We start from the raw sequence: 20,975 nt of genomic DNA on the forward strand, positions 1-20,975 counted from the left end.
CTGTTTCCAGTGCGGAGGTGCAGCCCAGGAAAAAAACGAGGGAAAGTTTGCTCATAGATTGGCTGTTGAATGCTTAAATTCACGTGACGTAACTGTTACTTTTCACTCCGTCTGTATTCATTAAGTTGAACCCTTTCAGTTTTTCCTTTATAATAGACGAGCTATCAGGCGTTTTCACTTCACAACCGGAGGAGTTTCCATAACCCTCCCGGCATCCGTGATGATCCCGCCACCATTTATAGCCTCGCGGTGAAAAACAATCTTATTATGAGATTTAAACTTTGCCTCGCCTCGACTGGAGGACACGCATTCCTGTAGCACTTATTCCTTGCTGTTTCCCCAACACCTGCCTACCTACCCGCCTCCTTTGATTGTCGCTTAAACGCCGGTGTCAGCTCTCGGTGTAATAGAAAAAGCCAGGCAGGACTCCGTGTCTGTTCAGCATAAATAAAGGCGAGCGGTGAGAGGGAGCTCAGCCCAGAATTAAATCACTCACCGCTAAATGGATCTTTGAGACTCTCCCTTGACGCAGTCAGCTGCTGTTCTGTGCGTATTCAACCCCCCTAAACAGAGAACTGGGATTCTTTTTTTTATTTTTATTTTTTGAATTATCTAACAGAAATATCTCCTGTCTCTTTGAAAATCTCTTGTGTTCGTGGTGACATACAGTTACCAGCTTGGTATCGGGAAGAAGCTCTCGTTCCGCGATCGTCAAGCAGGTAAGCTGTCTCAGTGTTGCTACATTTTACACTTCAATATCGCAGACTTTAAGGACAACATCCTGTACTTTATGGCATTTGCACACGCGGTAAATATTTGGAGGTTGAAATGAAATTCGGTTAAGAACATTGGTGTTTTAAATTGAATAGTATTTGAGCGGATGTGTCGAGAAAATAAACATAACTTTTCTATTAATGATAACATACGCACAGTACAGAATGCATATTAAACTTGCTCTATCACGAAGAAGTAATTTGCATTTGTCACTGCGAGATATTTGCGGGACATGGGGGGCACTTTCATCCGCTTTTTAATGCAAATGATTATGTGTTATTAAGTTTTGTTATTCTCATGTAACTACATGCTCGTGAATATTAAGACACGAACGTTAGCTTCAACCTGATACGGCTCCAGGGAAAGTAGTAGACCTTTGCAACTGTAAACCTCCACTAACACCGCCCGCGTGAGAGGTCGCTTCAGCACCACGGACAGATCCCTGCCGCTTTACTCAACTTTATTCCAGAGATTCGCACAAAGAAACGGATATCTATTCACTCCTGAGGAAGAACTCGTGTTGTTGTGAAGGTTAGCCATCACTTTGTACTATTATTAATGAAATAACTAAAAGGAAAAACACTTCTCTGCCACAAAATGGAGCCTATTCAGCTTTGAAGAGTTCATACAAAAAACCAAGGCAACAGCATGAATTCAAACATAGTCAACGTTCAGGGCAGTGTATGGCCTTGACCCTATTGTGTTGTCTTCACACAGTCTTTGCTGTGCAGTAGTCCTGAGCAGTCTCACTCAGATTAGCTGAGGATTTGGCTGTGCCTGTGCCATCTGTCTGGGAAATGCATACTATAGCCATACTGTACATGTTGATTTATTTGAATTGCTTATGTGATAGGCTTCGTATGGATTCTTCTCCCTTTTTATATTCAGTTCAGAATTTCCAAAGATGTTTTGCCAGCTAAAAGAAGTCTGCCTGAATCATCTCTAAGATGGGGAGGTGCTAGTGGTATAGGGGGGGGATCTGTAGTCTGAAACAATGCCAAGTTTCATAACCTACACTTGTCAACTAAATGACAGCCCTATAGGAACAATTCTCTGGCTTTCCACTCAGCTGCACTATGGACATATGAGTGCTGTACGATCTCAGTTCTGGCTGAATAATATGTTACCGTCATAGTGACATTTAAAGCAAGGAAAGCATTTATGAAATAAAGCTTAGACGATCAGTTTTATGCTGCTGAACTCTGGGCATTGTCGCCTGTGGTTGCCCGTTGTTCCAGTCATTTCATACAGAAGGTCAGCCGTGGCTTAGCCTCTATGTGAATCACCACTTCCTTCAACTTTTATTGTGTAGAGTTATGACTGTTTCAAAACATCTTAGTTTTGCTGCTGTTGCTAAAGCTGCCTCTCGCATTAGCCTCCGTATCCCCCTTCCCCTGTCCCCGTCTCCCTTATCTTGATTATGCAGCTGGATGATTGAGTCAGCTATTTTGTATGCAAGTTGCCTTAGCTTGGCTCTTTGTGGAGGAGAGAGAGTGAGGGAGAGATCGTGCCGGGGATACTGAGAGAGACTTACAGCTTCTCATGACGGCGAGGAGTGGAGAAGACGAGGCTGCCCTACTCGATACATTGCTGGATGAGAGAGACAGATATCCTCAGGGGGGGCAGCGCTTTTGGAAATGTGACCAACCTTTCTAAACGGAAAAGGCAGCGCTCATTAGAGTAGAGTAGATATGTGGTCTTGAATTGAAGCATTAAGCAATCTTGAGACGGAGTTTGGCTGATAAAACCAATTCTTACTGAATTGAGAAATGTTTTAGAGGCACGTCGGCACGCGATCACATTTCTCTTGAACTGCTATGGAGAATACAAATGTGTATCTAAACACATCCTGCATTTCACAATGGCATCTCCAGTTTGAGTAGTGGGGGAATTGACCATGTACATAATCTTTATATGATGTACATATATTTCCTGCTTCTTAAAAACGAAAGGTTCAAAAATGTCCGACCGTGTAATCATCGTTGTATCTTTCCTGTATGACTGATTCTTGGAGGTACCTCCCATTGTGAGGAGAAAAGTGCAATTTATTGGACAAGGAAACAAATGCAAATAAGTGTCTGTTCTCTCACTGATCTGTCCTATTGTAGAAAAGTGATTGGGGCCTGTCAAACTGCAAGTTGCATCAGTCACATGTTGTTGTTGTCGTATTGTTAACACACGTACAGTCAGAGCTGTGAAACATGGTACGACAGACAGTCACTCATGTTTCAGCTAACGCTCCACAGCCCTCCACAATCGTTCAAATTCCAACAACTACCTTTGGCTTCGAGTAGTGAGTGCCATTTTACGAGAGCTGTTGCACCACCTTAGTCTCACGAGTCCCACGTGCCACTCAGATGTCTTTTAAAGGCTTGTTTTCCTCAGTAGTGAAAAGGGTAAGGTCAGGGAATAAGACACAAAGGAAAGGAACACATTGCAATGTTCTCTCGGTAAGAGGTACACAGTCAGGATTGGATGCTGCAAATACTTTATGGTTTTTGCTTTAACTATATAGAAAAGCTCATATACAGTAGTTACAGGACATTTTACTTTATAGATATACATTTTGTATTATTTTAGAACTTCTAATGTACACCATGTTAACCTTGTAGCTTTCTTTTGTGAAGTCTGCCACATATGACCGAATATTGGGAACATACTGTAATGGCATTGAAAGCATTATATTTGTCCGAATGTACTGCCTTGAATCTTTCATTTTCAGCATTTCAGAAAGTGTTTTTTGCCGTGTCCGTGAAGACTTGTGAAGAGTTCTTGGTGGTGAAGGACATGGACATCAATGTCAGAGTTGCGCCTCAGGACAACAGACATGAAAAGGAGATGGTATTGACAGGAACTCAACATTCAGGCTAAGGGCTGGAACTAGCAGATAAGGCAAGCGCAGGTCTAAACATGCTGCCCTGCATATTTTATGCAGACCGTGCAAAACACAGATAGACCTTGGTTTGGACGATATTATTTCATAGAAAGCATGTAAAAAAACCATTAGAAAATCGCACCTTGATTTAGCAGCTCATTAACTGCACATGTGTTCACAGAGCTGTGGCATCGGGACGCAACACATTTACTTAGGGGGGTTTATTGAAAGTGGCAGCGGTGGCCCTTCGGGTTCCAGATGCGTTCCCAAAAAAAGGGAAATCAAATGGCAGGTGTAACCATTATGGCTGAGTGCTTTCCTTTCGTTCACCTTCTAGCATCTTCTGTGCTGATTACAGCTCAGGAGAAAATGAGACGACTGCCACGTATGGTGATTTGTACGTGTCCGTTGACAAATGTTCAGCAGAGCTGGGAAGAACATATGTCCATGAGAGAAATGCTGCACGCGGTAAAGCTGGAACGGGCTGCTTTGCCTTTGGCAGATTGTGGGGATCGACCAGGAGATGTAGGGAATCGCTCGAGGGTGTGAACCAGTCATAATTGCACCCCCCACCCTCATCCACCTGGCTGCCGGTCAAGTCCCGGATTCCTCCTCACGTACAAGTCCCTCCATTCCCTCGCCCCCCAGTACTCATCGGACCTCCTCCATGCCTACACCCCTTCTCGGAGTCTGCGGTCCTCAGACACGGGCCTGCTCTCCATCCCCGCTCTCGCCTCCGAACTGTTGGTGACAGGGCGTTCAGTGTTGCGGCCCCCACCCTCTGGAATGCACTTCCTGCCGAGATCCGTAATGCTGCCTCCCTGGACATCTTCAAACCATCACTAAAGACACACCTGTTCACCCTGGCCTGCTTCGGGCCCGAGCCCTTTCTTGGTCCCCCGGCTTCCTCTATGTTTTGTTTGCCCTTTGATAGTCTGTTTGTTTTCTTTGTCCACCATGTACAGCGACCTTGAGTCCCTTGAAAGGCGCTTTATAAATATCATTTATTATTATTATTATAATTAATTTAGGAGTGCACAAAAGTTAATCCACCCAAGAGTGCCAGAAACGTTTCTGCGTACTTCCCCCAGCCACCTGCTGCCTGCCTCGTGAGAGATGCAACGCTTTAGTAAATAAGCATCACAAAATGGCAGAAGATTGCTCTGTCTCTGCCTCGCCATGCTCGCAGCAAAGTCATTAGATGCAAAGCGCCAAGGCTGTGTTTCTGCAGGCACCTGCTCTGCCTGATGAAGCTCCGGGACATGAGCGCCCATTAAAGCTGGCGATAACCGTTCTGTCCAAGCTCATCTCAGAAGCACGGCCTTTTGGTGTGTCCATGATGGCTTACTGTGTGTTGGTCACCTTTTCATCATCGAGCCAGATCTGGGGGCGGGCGGAGGAACTGCACATTTAAACTCATACCAAAGTAGCTTGGCAGTGTATCAACATTATATTGATCTGTGATATCATCAAGTGTTTTGTTTTCCTGCTTTAAAAGGCTGCATTAGCGTAAAGTGATCTCTGGAGCTGATCTTTATTCACTTGGACTTTACCGTTGAGTTTTTATTAAAAATAATGATTGGGAAAACATTTTGTGAAAGCACTTATAGTTAACTCTATAATATCTCGTTTGTAGAAACACTGTATTTCCACTGGCTTGTTCACAGTATCCAGGGCTGCTGGAGCTCTGTCCGCAGTATGCAACATATTCCTCTGTGTGTGCACACGGCACACACCAATAACTCTTATCTTCTTTTCCATTTCATTTTATGACAACACACTATTAGTCACATTAGTTTCAACAGTCTTAATAATCCATTGCTATGGCCAGTTTATTAAAAAGACAATGGTTTGTTTGAGTGTCTTCACCTTTAGTGATTATGAAGGTACTTAGTGCACACACTGGACTGTGTGCACTATTAGTGTTCTTTGGTCAACATCATGTGGAGCTGACTGTGCTTTAAGGCTTTACCTTCTGTGGTAGTCACACACACACACACACACACACACACACACACACACACACACACACACACACACACACACACACACACACACACACACACACACACACACACACACACACACACACACACACACACACACACACACACACACACACACATATGATTAATGAATAACAGCCTGGATGTGAGAACTTGTTGCTCCAGACCCGACTGCTCGTCATCAATCATATGGGGATGCTATACAACTAAAGAGCCATGCCATACAGTATTATACTGCAGGTGGATGAGGGGATGATGTATCATAATACAGTGTCCTGTCATATCTCCATACAGACCTGAGAGGTCGAGGGCCTTTTTTTACATGTATGCACTCTTTTTCTTGCACACTTCCGACTGAATGGCCCTGATCTCAGCTTGAATCCAACTAACCCAAAGGGAGAAGGGGTTTCACAAAGGGAATCTAACCGGCGGTGTGCACGTGCCGTTAGGTGTGAATGAAGGTGACAATGTGCCATTATGACACCTTTTCATTCCTCGGATGTAGCTAATTATCATACGTGGAAATCCTGTTAAAAATAGATGTGTGTTTAATAACATCTAAATCAGACAATGTAAAACTCAATTTATTATCCATCGTTAATAAACAACTTCTTTTAAAAAGTCCTCGTATGCCATCTCTAAGGAGACAGACATGGGCGCATGTGAGCAAAACACGCACACATACCCTCCGTCTATTGAGGACACACACACACACACACACACACACACACACACACACACACACACACACACACACACACACACACACACACACACACACACACACACACACACTGTCACTCTTTAACTGAAAAGACAGGACACCGATCACATTAATTGGCTCCTTGGGGAATTATAAACCCCAAAGAGTGGCTGCAAAGTCCACGGCACTGAAAGTCAACCAAATAACCAAGTTTATGTTTAACCTGCGAGCTGTCACTCAAACTAAAGGCATTTTACAGAGCAGACTTTGGCTCTTGTGTTTTGCTGCAAGCTGCACATCTTCAGCGCAAAGACACATAGTGTGAGAACATGTAGGTGATTCGATCCCTGATCAGTAATGCACCGTGATCAGGCCGTGATCAGGCCGTGATTAGGCCGTGATTAGGCCGTGATTAGGCCGTGATCAGGCCGTTTAAAGTTTCCTCCCAACAATGACATTTAAACCAACAGTCTTTCAAAATGACAGATGCTCGATGAATAAAGTGTCTCAGACATGCCGCACTGAAGGCAGAGGCTTTTCATCAAACGGGGAGAAAATGACTGAGGTCAACAAGTGCCAAAGTCATACCATGGTCATCAAAACATGTTAAGTTCTACGTGATGCGCTAATGAAGTAAATTAACCTGTTCAACGCTTCTGCAAACACGTGTGCAAATATGAAGCACTAAATGTGTTCTTCTCTCTTCCATTCCGTCAAATAATTGTTGGTGGAAAAGTGATTTGATTATTGGTCAAAGAGTTGGCTCCTCATTGCGTGCTATGTGCTTTTCTATGATGTTACGTGAGTATCCGGATGAAGCATTGTTGCTAAGTTGTACTGCCTAGTTACTGGCTATTTAGCTAGCTAGCTTGGTTGCTTCTTCGGCCATGTTTGCAGAAGATGTTACAGAAAATGAGCCAAACGACAACTATCTCCTAATTCCGCAAAACCAGGAGATCACTGAGCTACACAGAGTGAGGTGGAGAGACCACAGGTTGTGCTAGCTAGCTCATTATTGTCTCAATGGTGGTCTTGTAGTCCATAAATGACTACATGTCAGTATTGGGAAACGTGCAAATAGGGAACCATTTCAGCAAAACAGGAAAAGAAAGCTTCCTGCAATTGAAATGAACCGCTCCAGGTTAGGGTTAACCCGGACTACAAGGGGCTGGTGTGAACGCGCCCTTTAGCTTTGACCCCCAGTGTTTATTCCCGCACACTTTGATGAAGACTTGTTGTACCATCAGCTATTACGGCCCATCTGCGTTGAAGCTTGCCGGCGGGCGTGTCTGAAACTCGACCAACAACCAATCACATGAATCTCCCGCCCCTGACACACGAGCAGCGGTTTGATTGGCTAGAGCTTGTACTGGCATACGATTCGATTGGCTGACGCTTCTGCCGAGGCTTCAAAAGTTGAACATTGCTCAACTTTTGCAGCGAGCCACGCCAGCAACGCTCCGCGTCGCTTCCCACAATGCAGTTTGGCGAAAAGTGACGTCACCACATTCAAAGTGAATGGTGAAGCGTCAACGCACGCCGCTGTGTAGACAGGCCGCTGCAAAAAAACACCATATATTCAAATACCGTTAAATGGTTTTCAGTTCAGTTTTTCATTAATGTGTATTCACGGTGTATCCTTGCAAGCACTCAAGTCGTATTTTTCTCTGATCGATGTTGACCACCCTCAGAGTTATTCATTCAACTCCTAATGCAAAGAGACTCAGCTCGTAATTCAGGCAACTCATCTCTCCAAGGAAGAATCTCACAGTGTTTACCATTCTAAATAAATACACACACAACATGAGAGCAAAGATGAGATGGGGGGTGGAGGGGGGGGGGTCCCATTCCTGTGTCCTAATCTCTAAATGGCTAAACAGCTACATTTAAAAAATAAATGGGATGCTATTAAATTGACTCAAATTCAAAGTCCCGGTTCTTTGCAACAATGAACGGTACCTTATGAATAATAAAGGAAGTCTATGATAAAGGACAAGAAGCAAAACAATGATTATTTTCATGTTTATGTAGAAAATAATCTACAGAACAATTTCACAGAGTTGTGAAAAAAGTGAATCCTGTTTTTTTTCAAGGCCGTTCTCTTTAAATGTCACGTCAAATGTTTAACATTTACTCAATTATCAACGTTTCTGAATACTTTTTCGTCACTCGTTGTCAAAATGTCAAAGCATAATGTGATCAAATACACTTTGCAGTTAAAGGGAATCAAAGTGATGACAGAATTGACCTTCCACCATCAAACACATACTTCAAGACCCCCGCAACCCAGGGTCTGGCTCTGCTTTTAACTCAAGGGATTGATTGTTGGGGTGTGTTTGCACTGGACACACATGTTCCCCTTACCCAATAGACACACATTTAAGTGTACACTCATCTGGAGTGAAAGCCAAGAAGACACGGAGCAATCAGATGATCAGTCCAGGCTTCATCTGCACGTGGTGTGAAGGTCATCCCTTAATCGTCCTTCCCACCACGTTGTCGTGCAGCTGTCTGATGGATGATTTGAGCAAGCAGATTGCTTCCCGTTGAGCGAGCACTAAAGAAGCCATACAGGGGACACCCGGCAGCAATGCTCATGAGTGCTTGGTGGCTGATGGGCGACCCCCACACATAACAAGGTTACCTTGGTCACCGTGAGACAGTGTTACTCCAAGATATGTGGCGGTCCCTGTGACTCCTCGCTTACATCACTGCCTTTGTTCTGATGGTTGCTAATCTAGAGATGGTCTGTCAAGACACACACATAGTTCAGGTCACCTTTGGAACTGCCATGTGTGGTTAAACCCTCCTTACTGTATATCCTCTTAAATCCTCCTAACAAATATGTGGATTATTTGGTTTAAGGTGTATAATGTTAACTTTTCTTCTCTTTCATTATCGAAATTATGTTTTGAAAGGGAATGCAGAGACAAAAATGGCTGTCATAAATGACCAGTCATCTTATTGGATACTTGTTAGGTTATCTACTTAATAAGTATTCAATCATTTAAATACTTTCAATGTTATTTTAAGATTATAAGTGTGTTAAAGTAGTAAGGTACTTGTTCTTTACTTGAGTATTTCCATTTGAAACTACTTTCGAATGTATTGTGCAAACTCCCATGTTTGGGCATGATGAGAACTTGTTATTATGTTACGTTCACCTATTGTTTGAAAAGACTGGGAGAGATGGAGGGTAATTATCCCACTGCGCTGACCCCTAAAGGGAGCTGCGCAAAGAGGAAGTCAACTTTTGCTTATTCTGTCAAAGATACGCCGTGGCACGCTCATTGGATTGTCATCAGGAACAATGCCGCATGATTGTCAGTGATCATTTCCACTTCCTACAATCACCGCCGCCTGACTCACGGTGCAGCTGTCGTGACAGAAGGCTTTTATCACACAATAATGCCGGCATCTGCTTTAGTATTTCAATTCGTTATCTTTAATGCCTGAAAAACAATTTGATTTCTTTGGACTTTGAATAGTTGTATGATTTTAGAAATTGGCGACTCAATAAGGATCAAGCAAAACATCAGAGCCTAAACTAAGTAAAGCTTTATGCAATCCACGACGACTGACCAGCTGTGAAGGGCAGCTTGTAAGTAATAGGGTGTCTGACTCATCAATTATTTCAACAGCCAGGGCTTGACTTTGTAACCTGCGGACGACTTTGTTGGTAGTAGCAAAGATCAGTTTTCTGAGGAAATAATTAAGTAAAATATATTTTGATGGCTATAAACTTACAGTGTGCCAGAAAAGCTGACAGAATATCTCTAATGCATCCATACATCTCAACCGAAAAGCCTTTAGTCAGGAGGGAGCATAGCTTTTAAGTGTTGGCAAGTATGTCACGATTCAAGAGTGCCAATGCAGGGGCTGTTCACAAACTTCGATAGAGTTACTTCATTTTTAATCAGTCAAGCCAATGACTAAATCTACAGATTGTCACTGTGGAAGTGAAGACGGGACATCGTTACCATAGCAACTGCTTCCAAACTTGGAGCAAACATACTAGCATCTACTTATAAAAATGTGCCAGTATTCACACCATTATCAGGCCACAGTGTACCATAACACTCCTATTGGAGAGCGTCGCCGCATACTTGACTTGGTGTTCCTTGACACTATCCCAGCCTTTAATATGATGCAAATTATTCAGAGAGCCTGATTTCAACAGAGCCATCCAAACAGTGTCTGCAAATGGCCTAAGTGTGTGTGATTTACACAATGGCATGCATAAGGGACCTGGAAATAAACTAACATGATACATTAATTAAGACTCCCAGTGTTTGTAAAGAATCCCACTTGTGTGTTTAGCTGTGCGGCCGATTAAACAATGCAGTTGTTTGGGGAGAACAAATGTGTCCTTTGCAGAGAAGATGGATTGCAGCGCAACAAAGTGAGCAACGCTGGACTTTCAAAGCAATAACTGAACAGAGCCACAGCAACTGGAAAAGAAATCACTATAGTGATGTGGCCAAAGCAATGAAGTGAGTGTTGGACCGTGCCAAGTTCTCAGAGTGCTGTTACCGAGTACTACAGATCATGATTCAGATTGGATGCAAGACCTTTCTTGGCAGCTTGCTTGCCGCTTACAGCAGCGAATCAGAAACATATCAATATTTACCTGGATAACTGCCATGCTGTAAGCTGACGTCTCTGAACACACCAGAGAAATAACATTTGTGAATAATGTGTTTTATATTTTCTAACCTCTGATGGGAAAACCAGAGGTGGGAAGTAGTCGAGTACAAATACTTTTTTACTGTACTTACGTACATTTTTCTGGTATCAGTACTCTACTCCACTACTTATTTTTCTGACAACTTTTTACTTCTACTTCTTACATTTTTAACACACATACCTGTCTTTCTACTTCTTACATTTTCAAAGCAGGCTCGTTACTTTAAGTTTAATCTGTGTTTGGCAGCGAGTCATTGTGTGTCTGTTGATTTGAACACGATCCGTATATCCATCACTTCCTGGTCTTCTCTAAAGAAGAGGGACCAATGAAAACGTTGCCATTTTGCCGTTGTTCAGCTTTGAAACATTCATTAGCTAACAATGACATTATTGTCAGTGTCTCTATAAAACAGCTGGTAGTTATGGGTACATTTCGAAGCCCTACTTCTTCACTTTTACTTGAGTAAAGAAATGTTGTCAGTACGAGTATTTTTAAACACGAGTATCTGTACTTCTACTTGAGTAAAGGATGTGAGTACTTTTGCCATCTCTGGCCTACTAATGTGAACATTTTGGCGAACTCACTTTTTTATGATTATTATTCAGGTTGACAGCTGGCAGAAAAGAAAAGTTGTCCATTCCCAGCTGCTGAGCATCAATCTGACGCTCCACCTGTTGTCTCTTCACTCTTGCTCCTTAAACAGCACTGTCTTTCAGGACAAATCAGCTCAGCCTGGTGGTCACCCACTGTGAGACCAGAGCACGGAGAGAGGAGGATCCGGGCTGCCAGATTGTCAAGCCTGAGAGGTGTTATTTCTTCAAATAAATATGGAGATTATATGTCAAGACTATGTGCCAATTATGCTTTCCCACCTCTTTAGTAGGACCACTTGGAATCTGTGTGAAAGTATGCAGCATTGAATAACATGTACAGTTAGGGTGGCTTGTCAGTGGTGCTACATACAGTGAACAGAAACTGGAGAAAAGCATAGGGTTAACTCCCAGTGATGCCACGACGTGTAGATGTCATCACTGAACCAAGATGAGAGCTGTAATCACTTGATACAACGAACAAGAACAGCAAGATATTAAGCTTTCCTTTAAAGAAGACTTCCTCTCATCTAAGATCAGAGGCTGAGACAACATTAGCCTGAGTGTCAGAGCTTATAGTCTGCCTGTCTTATTGTAAAGCCACCCGACAAAGGCACAACACACAGTTCTAGCATGTTGAACACTGATACAAAATGTAAGCAGTAACTTGGAACAACATAATTATCTTCTGTAATTTTTCACAACTATAGAGGCACACCCAAACGGAGCAATTTCAATATGAATTCATGCCCATGATGATAGAAATACCTTGGCAGCTGTGCACGCGGCAAAGCAATTTCTGCTGCTTTTACTAAGGTGTGTGTATGAACTGTGTGTGTGTGTGTGTGTGTGTGTGTGTGCGTGCGTGTGTGTGTGTCTGTGTTTGTGTGATTTCCCAGTTCCATGTGCATTTTTTCTAGTGCACATCAGAGTTCCCGGCTAATAAAGTAGATGACAGTGTGTTTCCCCGGTGCGGTAGCCATGTCCAGGCCCCATCCCATACCACATGTATTGGAACACAGGCAATCACTACAGGTCCTGGCATATGTGTTTATAGCTTGTTGAGAGTTCGATTGCTGCTGAATCAAGAGGTTGACTGATTGCTTATACAAGTATACGTTTGGAAAAGCAATTCACGTTTTAGCCCGTAAGTGAGCGATTCAAGTGATTAGCCTGGCGCCGCGCTGGATCAGTTTTTTTTTGCGCTTTTCTATAAATGTCCTACTGTGCATTTTGAGTTTTCTGCTCTCAACCAAGTACTACATCCAGAGCTCAAACACGAAAACGTTCACATGGTCAATTCAGGGTTGGACATAAGCATAAAATGAAGGGTGGAGCAAGCTCTTGATATAATGTATCCAGATCTCTGCTCACTTGTAGCAGCTGTAAAATATTTTCATCAGTGAAATACACCTAATAAAATACAGTGTCCTTGCTTGCCAAAACCAGAAGATATACTTAGCAGCGTACACAATCAAGAAAGAGCACGCTGGTTTCTTATTCTTTCCTTGGCTTGTAACTTGAACCTCTTGTCAGTGATTTGATGCGGTGAGAAGAGAAGGCACCTTACTGTATATAGATCAGCTCGCCTCCAGGGGAAATGTGTTTAAGGGGAGTCAAGAGAAAACCCGAACAGAGCTTCAGCTAATGGTTTCACAGAGTTATCTCCTACACTGAATGGAAAAAATGGAAATATAACTCCCAGTACCATCAAAATAGAAGCTCATGCCGTTCAATATCCTCAGTTGAGTGCTGGAAGAAGCCAGAGCGGTGAATATTACTACAGTATATGTTTCATTCGAGGACAGGACCTCCCCTGAGGGCCCGAATATCTATTAGCCCCGCGGGTGTGCCCACCAGACTTCAGTCCTGTCTGCCTCAGGCACGGACCCTCTGTCAATTCCTCTGCTCTCTGCCCCCGGTCCCCCTCCAGGGAACTGTTCAAAGAGGTACATCTGTTATGTCATAACATGATGATGAACTTGGTTTCCCTTATTTACAGATTATCAAAAGCATGTTCGGTCCACCACATCAAACAAAACCATTATGACTACTTTTATGGTAATATTACTTTATATGAAGTTAAGCAACTAGACAGTAGCCTCATTCTTGTGGGTGTTGCAAGGTTTTCCCATGAAGCATTTAAGTAAGAGTGTCGTTTCCATAATGGGAATACACATACAGTATTCCTGGAAATGTGGGAGACAACCCATACATTCAGCCATTTAATACCAAAATAGGGTTTATTTTATCATAAAATAGGTTGAACATTTTAATTAACTCCCCGAGATAAGTCTTCTAAGATTATGAGCCTGATTAAATTGTAAATTCCATTTTGAGCAGCGTATAAATCCACATCAAAAGAAGGGCATTTGTCCCTGTCGTGAATGCTGGGCTCTGCACCCTGCTATAGAGGTTCAAGCTCGACTAACTGTATCCCTTTCTGTCTAATCTGATGTGCATAGTTGAATGCTTGCACCTAGTGCTACAGTACGTGCCAGTGGCTCTGTACTTATAATTACAAATGTTAGGTCTTTCACTTTTCATTATCCCTGCTGCTTAAGGATTTTCAGATTTCCCATTGGGCTGATCTGATCTTATACAAAGATATACAGTGAGAATGACTGGACTGAGACGCAACGGCATACGACTTCAAGCACTATACGTTCACACTGGGGATATTGATAATTAATGTATACAATTTAATAATGCAACATATTTCCAACATTGCACAAGTAACAGCATGACAGTGGACTCCCTCGCAGTATGGGACTGAAGAACACATATAGTTCAAAGCATACTTATCTTTCCACATTAATTGCGTGTGAAATCTTCTTGATGGAAATGAGAAAGGGAATGTGTCGCGAGGCATACATATTTTATGCGGACGATGTTCAAAGCGATGACACTGCAGCGCTTCTATCATACAAAGGACACGGGATGGATCGGTCGTTAAAATAAGACTAAAATGATGGCAGTCACTGGTGGCCGCCGTCTACATCAAAGCTTTTAAAGTGTTGCCGTCTGAATGATGGATTGGAGATGGGTTCACTTGGCTGGTCCTGCAGCTCGGACCGCAGCCAGTTTGGTGTCCGGCGGGGATCAAAAGTTTGAAAGGACCTCCCATAAGAGGAAAGACATTTGAACTTCGGTTGCAACTCTGTTTCATCGATTAAAAGTTTTCTGTGAGAATTAACTGCTTGATTATTAAGTGACCCTTAACTCTCCAGTGTTTCCAACAGTCTTCAGCCAGTGAGTGTCTAAAGAGAATTATTATAGAAAACTGAGTGCAAATGGACTTAGTGGGATTAATGAGCCTTGTTCAGCCGTAGAGTAACACTATAGGAGAGGAGAGGCCAATCCATGTTCAATCATCTTTTAAACATCTCTTTAAATTAAATTGTAACAAGATTAATATATTCAGCTTTTCATATTTTGATTATTTGCACAACATATTTACTATCAAACCATTCATCTTCACTTAAAAAGAAAATGTGCTGAAGTCTGCCATATATTGTCATATTTTCATTATGCTAAGTGCTTTTGTTTTTTTAGCTTTTAAGATTCTTTGTGTAGTTATAAGTGTCTTTAGTATCCTTTTTTAATGCTAAAGTGTTAAAGTATTATCCTTGTATATTTAATTTTGTACCTACTATTACAACTTATTTTCTTAGATTTCTCCAGTATGTTCGCACCACAAGATACCAAAGCAAAATCCTTGTTTGTGTAAACGTACCTGGCGATAAACGTGAACACGGTTGTCCCTCTCGGGCGCAGTATTGGGAGTTAAAACATTTCTTGCGATTTAATGAATTGACCTACCATGTAATCATTTGACATGATTACAGCGGTGTATATGTTCATCTTTGTTTCAGTTGCACTTGCAGGAGTCAGGTAATCACTTTCCAGGAATTACTATGCGTTAAGTTGGAGCTTTACATTTCACAACTGCTATCTGTAAATGAGATAACCCACTTAAAGTAGGATAAAGAGCCCGTGGTGGATGGACCAATCAAAACTCCAATGACTTACTTGTTAATGAGTCTTGCATAACATGCCGTACATCCATAGCATGGCTCACAATGACAGATGATGCCCTTAATTATTGTCGTGTTTCAACGCACATCAAAGGAGTCACTTTTTAAAATAATTCTTGCCATTCGGTGTGTGGATTTTTGTGAACTTCCAGTCGTGTTGGCTTTCACAATAGTGCTGACAAAACAGGCTTTAGTAGAATTACACAACAACTCCTCTGACAAAGCTTTGAGGGACCATCTGAACCGCGCTGCTCTTCTCTTGTTAGTGTGCTCTGGATATATTCAATTCAATTCAATCTTTATTTCAGACTCAAGGTCCATATCACATACAAAATGACAAGATACACATCAATAAATAACATTACAAAGGTAAACACAAAACAAATCAAAACAAACACAAAATCAGTCCAATCACAGCGAGCCACACACGCTCATTGTCTGTAGAGGCTATTGTGCCAATGTCTCCAAATCATGGAAGAGAACCGAGTAGAACTCTTCACGGGGTTAATTAAAATCGAGATAACATGATTGTCAGAGTCTTCTAGGCGACACATGCATTTGTACATTACGTTTCTTAAAAGGGCTTGACAGGTAGGTACCCCCAAGTTAACAAACAGCTGGATACAAAGCCATTGGCCATTGTACTTCCCATGGTTGTCTACATACACTCCATTGTTAGTCCTCTGGGTGTAGCCTCTGTTGAACATCCATCCCAAAACAACAGTATTGGTTTTAAATGGGCAAGTGGGAGGACCACTCACCTTCTTATATTGTTTTCATTGACTGGGGTGGTTGTATATGAGAGACTTGGAGAGGAGGCAGAGGCAGAGGTGAGAGGAACAGCGCTGGAGGCACTTTGTCCGAGGCTGATCAATAGATGCAGTGACATTGTTTCTTGTTTTGTACTGCTGCTTGAGGCGAGGTGGTATCACTGAAATCTATATTATAGAATATATAACTCATATATATCAACATCGCACATCAAATAATCCAATCTAAAGGACAATGCAATTGACTATGTTGCACTGTTATACATGACAAAGTATTGTTCTACGAGATGTACAACTTTTTTATTTCACGTCTTTGGACGGAATCATTTTGACAGCAGAATTCCTTCCACAGTTTGTGTCACAATTCGGAATCATAACTCAGTGAAATCTGTACACGCAGACAACGAAACACACACGTTTTGATAAGGTGTTACATACAGTATCATTATGTTTGATATTATACTGACTGTTCAAAAACATGTCAAGTTATGGCATATCTGAGAATAACACTGACAAATGGACAAACAAGTTCCTGCAAATGTACTCTCTTGTCTCGTCCATCATCAGTGCCTGCTGAATTGTTTTGTATCTCTTATAAAATATGTGTTTATCCAGACATGCCAAGCACTTTGATTGGATGGAGTGGAATAGTGAACGAAGGCCACACACACACACACACACACACACACACACACACACACACACACACACACACACACACACACACACCCTCCCCCTGCTGCTGCGTGCCGTAAGCTCTCCCATGCACTGCTCTGAATTACCTGTCAGCATCGATTACAGCCAGTCAGTCTGGATAGGATCTTGGATTTTCTCTACCTCAGAATTAAGATAAGCTCCTGCCTGCCTGTTTGAGATGCCCCTTGTTGACCCACCTGTTGAGTGTGATGTGAGGTGTGTGTTCCGCCACTGTGGCCACATTATCCTCCAGCTGCACACACACTCACACCCAGTTGGCAGCACTCACTGTCCGTTCCTGTCTCTCCTCTCACCTTTGTTTTATTTCTCTCTTTTCTAACACACCCTTGCTAAACTATTGGTCTGCTCTTATTCAACCTCATTTCTTTGCCACACCTTGTTGACAGTACATTCCAATGTCCCACTGTATCTGTTACCCAAGCAGAAATACAACATTCTGCTTATTTACCTCGTAAAGGACATCTTTGAATTTAAATAGGCCATTTCCAAATAGTTATGGCGCATATAACTGAAATAGAAACTAAAATAGAACATCTGTTAAAATCTTAAATGGTACGGCACTTTTTATTGTCTGATACTTATCTAATCTGCTTTAAAACTGTCTGTTAATCCGTCAAAAGCAAGAACAGGCAGTGATCAATTACAACAAGTTGATTAATCTTCTTCTTTCGTATAACGTTATATGTCCAACTCGGTGTCGTGTAGCCATGCCAGCATCTCTGGTCCTAGGTCGAAGAGGCTGGCTTCCGAGGGTGGTCTAAAGTTGATTAATGATAATGATAACTACAACAAACTAAAGAAATGCCATATGTCCCACAAAGTTAATCATTTTGTATTTATGTTTTCACCCCATGATGTTGACCCTTTCAGAAATGTAACGTGTCCCTTCTTGGCCAATGCTTAATCCCTCATCGGGCGAGTGTTTTTTAGTTTTCTTGCTGACAGACAAAGTGACAAACCAAGACAAAACGTTACCTCCTGAGTGGAGGTAATCGTTCCCTGAACCTCTGTATCAGCTCCACAGCAAAACACATTTAACTCTCTCGGCTGCAGGCTTTGAAATGAGTCTCCAACAAACAGATATCTCAGCTGGAGACTGCCAAAAATCAGAGTGCAGCTTTAAAGATTCTCCTGCTTTAGGACCAAACAATTATATGTTCCTGACCTGACGCACAGTAAAAGCGATCGTGTTGGTATAGAGAACTTTGGGGATTTATTGTAATCTTCCTCCTTGAGCTGTGGTTCAGATAAACTATTCATGATTCCTGAAGTGCGTTTCCTATTCATTATCAATGGAGAGCTCCAGGCCGAGCATCAATATGACACTGCAGTGAAGTATTGGTCCTATGGATTTGAGAGGAAGTTTTTCATCTTCATAGATTCTGATTGAACTTTCTAATGCGCAGAGAAAATGATATGTGGTGTTCCCTAAACCACCGCAAAAGCTTTCATCGGGAGGGGAGAGGCCAGCCCTAAACGAATGCTTTCTATGATTTGCACAGCTTCCAGCCTAATGTTGAGATGATGAGAGTCTCATGGATGGGAGTCTGGAATCTAATATCATTTCAGCTGAGGGCTGATTACACTCAAAATGTGTGCACACTTTCCAATATGTTGAGTTAAGTAGATACTGGGCGAAATGTATATTTTGGTTTCTTGCGAGGATTTTCAATTTGACAAACGCGGATATGGGTTTTTAATGCCGGAAGATATAAGATGACTTGCGATGTTTTCCTAAACTTTAATGCCATTTCATCCGGGGAAATGAGCTGATTTGTAAATGGATGTACTGTAACTTCAAAGATTAAAGGTACCATGCTTGAAGTCTTATGTTGTGTTCCCTTTCCTGTGGTATGTAACAAAGGTTTTTGTGCATGTAAATGGTCTGTCCAAGCTACAATCCCAAAGTTCCCTCCAGAGGGAGTTTCTCTCGCACACACACCTGCCTGAAATGCCTTCATTGGAGTACTTTGTTTACTTCTCTTTAGGGATGTAACGATACCAAAAACTCACGGTACGATAATATCACGATAAAAAGTCCACGGTACGATATTTATCGCTATATTGAAAAATAAAGGGAAATAAATGCGATTTTTTTATTTTTTTTTATTTATTAAATAATAAATCTGATTTGTACAGCATTTTAGTAGGATAGTAGTATTTTAAAGTGTCAACAATATCATAATAATAATCTAACTCTCTCACTCAGCATCATCAAGGTTATCTTTTAGGAATATGAGCATGTCCACATTTCCAGGTAGAAGCTGGGATGTTTGGGCGTTTACAATATCCCCTGCTGTGGAAACAACTCTCTTGCTTGGTACTGATGTTGCTGGGACAGAGAGATATGCTTTGGCCATGGGTGACAGCAGTGGGTCAAACTGTGCATTGTCTCTCCATCACTTTAAAAACAATACCGTTTTTGCCAAGAAGGTGAGGCTTATTGACAGGGCGAGATATAAATATACTGTTGGTACTTGTCAATGTCTCTAGGTATGTACATGTAGCCCTGTAAATACGATGTCCTGTTGTGTTATCTGTTGTTTTATGTTCATGTTGTAACCTACTTGCTGCCATGTTGGACAAGTCTCCCTTGAAAAAGAGATTGATGATCTCAATGGGACCACCTGGTTAAATAAAGGTTTAAAAAAAAATAATTATTAAATAAATAAATAAAAAATCGCGGTAGATTTTGTCCGTCTCACAACGGTATTGAGACATTTATTTACCGCGATATCGCGATATTCAATATATCGTTACATCCCTACTTCTGTTACATAGTGACATCATGTAACACTGATGCCTCTATTGGCTAGCTCTCCAGCACAGTATGTATGTGATCGGCTAAGGGGTGGGACATCTCTAAGTGGTTGACCAATCACATCAGAGCCGGCCAGCTAACCAATCAGAGCAGACTGGGCTGTGGTTTCAGACAGAGGGTGAAAAGAGGTGCTGCAGCACAGGCAGTATGAGAAAAATAAAGAGCTTTTTGAACACTAACGCATGTAAACAAGAGAGGCACAAAATGCAAATATGAACCTGAAAATGAGCATACTGTACGATACCCTCTTTAAATGAACAGACGCTTCAAATACTGGGTCAAAATGTTGAGCCAGTACTACCGTAGTGTTTTTTCCCTTTACAACTTGGTTACTTACACAACAACAATATGGTATCACTGCATACATTTGAAATCTACCTTTATCTAGAGCTGTTAAGATTAATTTATTAGTTGTCAACTATTAAACTAATCACCAACTCATTGAAATAATTATTTCAATCCGTTTTAAATGACATTTTATAGACAAAACAAGAAGAAAAATTGAAAATGTTAAATAAAAGTCATCATTGGTTGCCTGAATTGTATCTCTTTTCAAACTTTTTTGCCATTTATATGCATGTACATTTAAACGTGGTAACCTTGAAATGGTTCTGGCACTTTATATATCGTTGCTGCTATATTGTATTACCATGTCATAAATACTTGTGTATGCTGCTCTTGCTCTTTTGCAGTTTTTGCATATCATGTATTTTGTTTTTGCTATGTTTGGAAAATGTAATTTTCCTAGATGTTTTATGTGAGGGACTGGAAATGAGCTCAAAGCTAAATCTGGCACTGTTCCTCTTGACACATTTTAATGTTTTAAGTGTTCATTGCATTGTCCCTGCCAAATAAACGATGAAATGAAAAATGTCTCGGTTTACAGTGGGTCAAAAGGGTTTATCTTGGTAAATAATCAAACAGTGCCATGAGAACTAACACTAGCATCAGGTCAAGACAGCCCAGTCGTAGTGCGTAAGTACATCTATTTTCAC

The 20,975-nt window shown here is 41.7% G+C and overlaps 1 protein-coding gene across 1 annotated transcript in view; it reads left to right on the plus strand.

Annotated features, from left to right (window-relative positions):
- The first annotated feature begins 444 nt into the window (after nt 1–444).
- The window catches only part of elfn1a (extracellular leucine-rich repeat and fibronectin type III domain containing 1a), a 92,365-nt gene continuing 71,834 nt past the window's right edge, over nt 445–20,975 (plus strand). Inside the window, exon 1 of the mRNA XM_034088412.2 lies at nt 445–719. The gene's annotated coding sequence lies outside the window, so the exon portion shown is untranslated. The remainder of the gene's footprint in view (nt 720–20,975) is intronic.

This window comes from Pseudochaenichthys georgianus, chromosome 8 (assembly GCF_902827115.2).
Source record: "Pseudochaenichthys georgianus chromosome 8, fPseGeo1.2, whole genome shotgun sequence".
Classification (NCBI taxonomy): Eukaryota; Metazoa; Chordata; class Actinopteri; order Perciformes; family Channichthyidae; genus Pseudochaenichthys; species Pseudochaenichthys georgianus.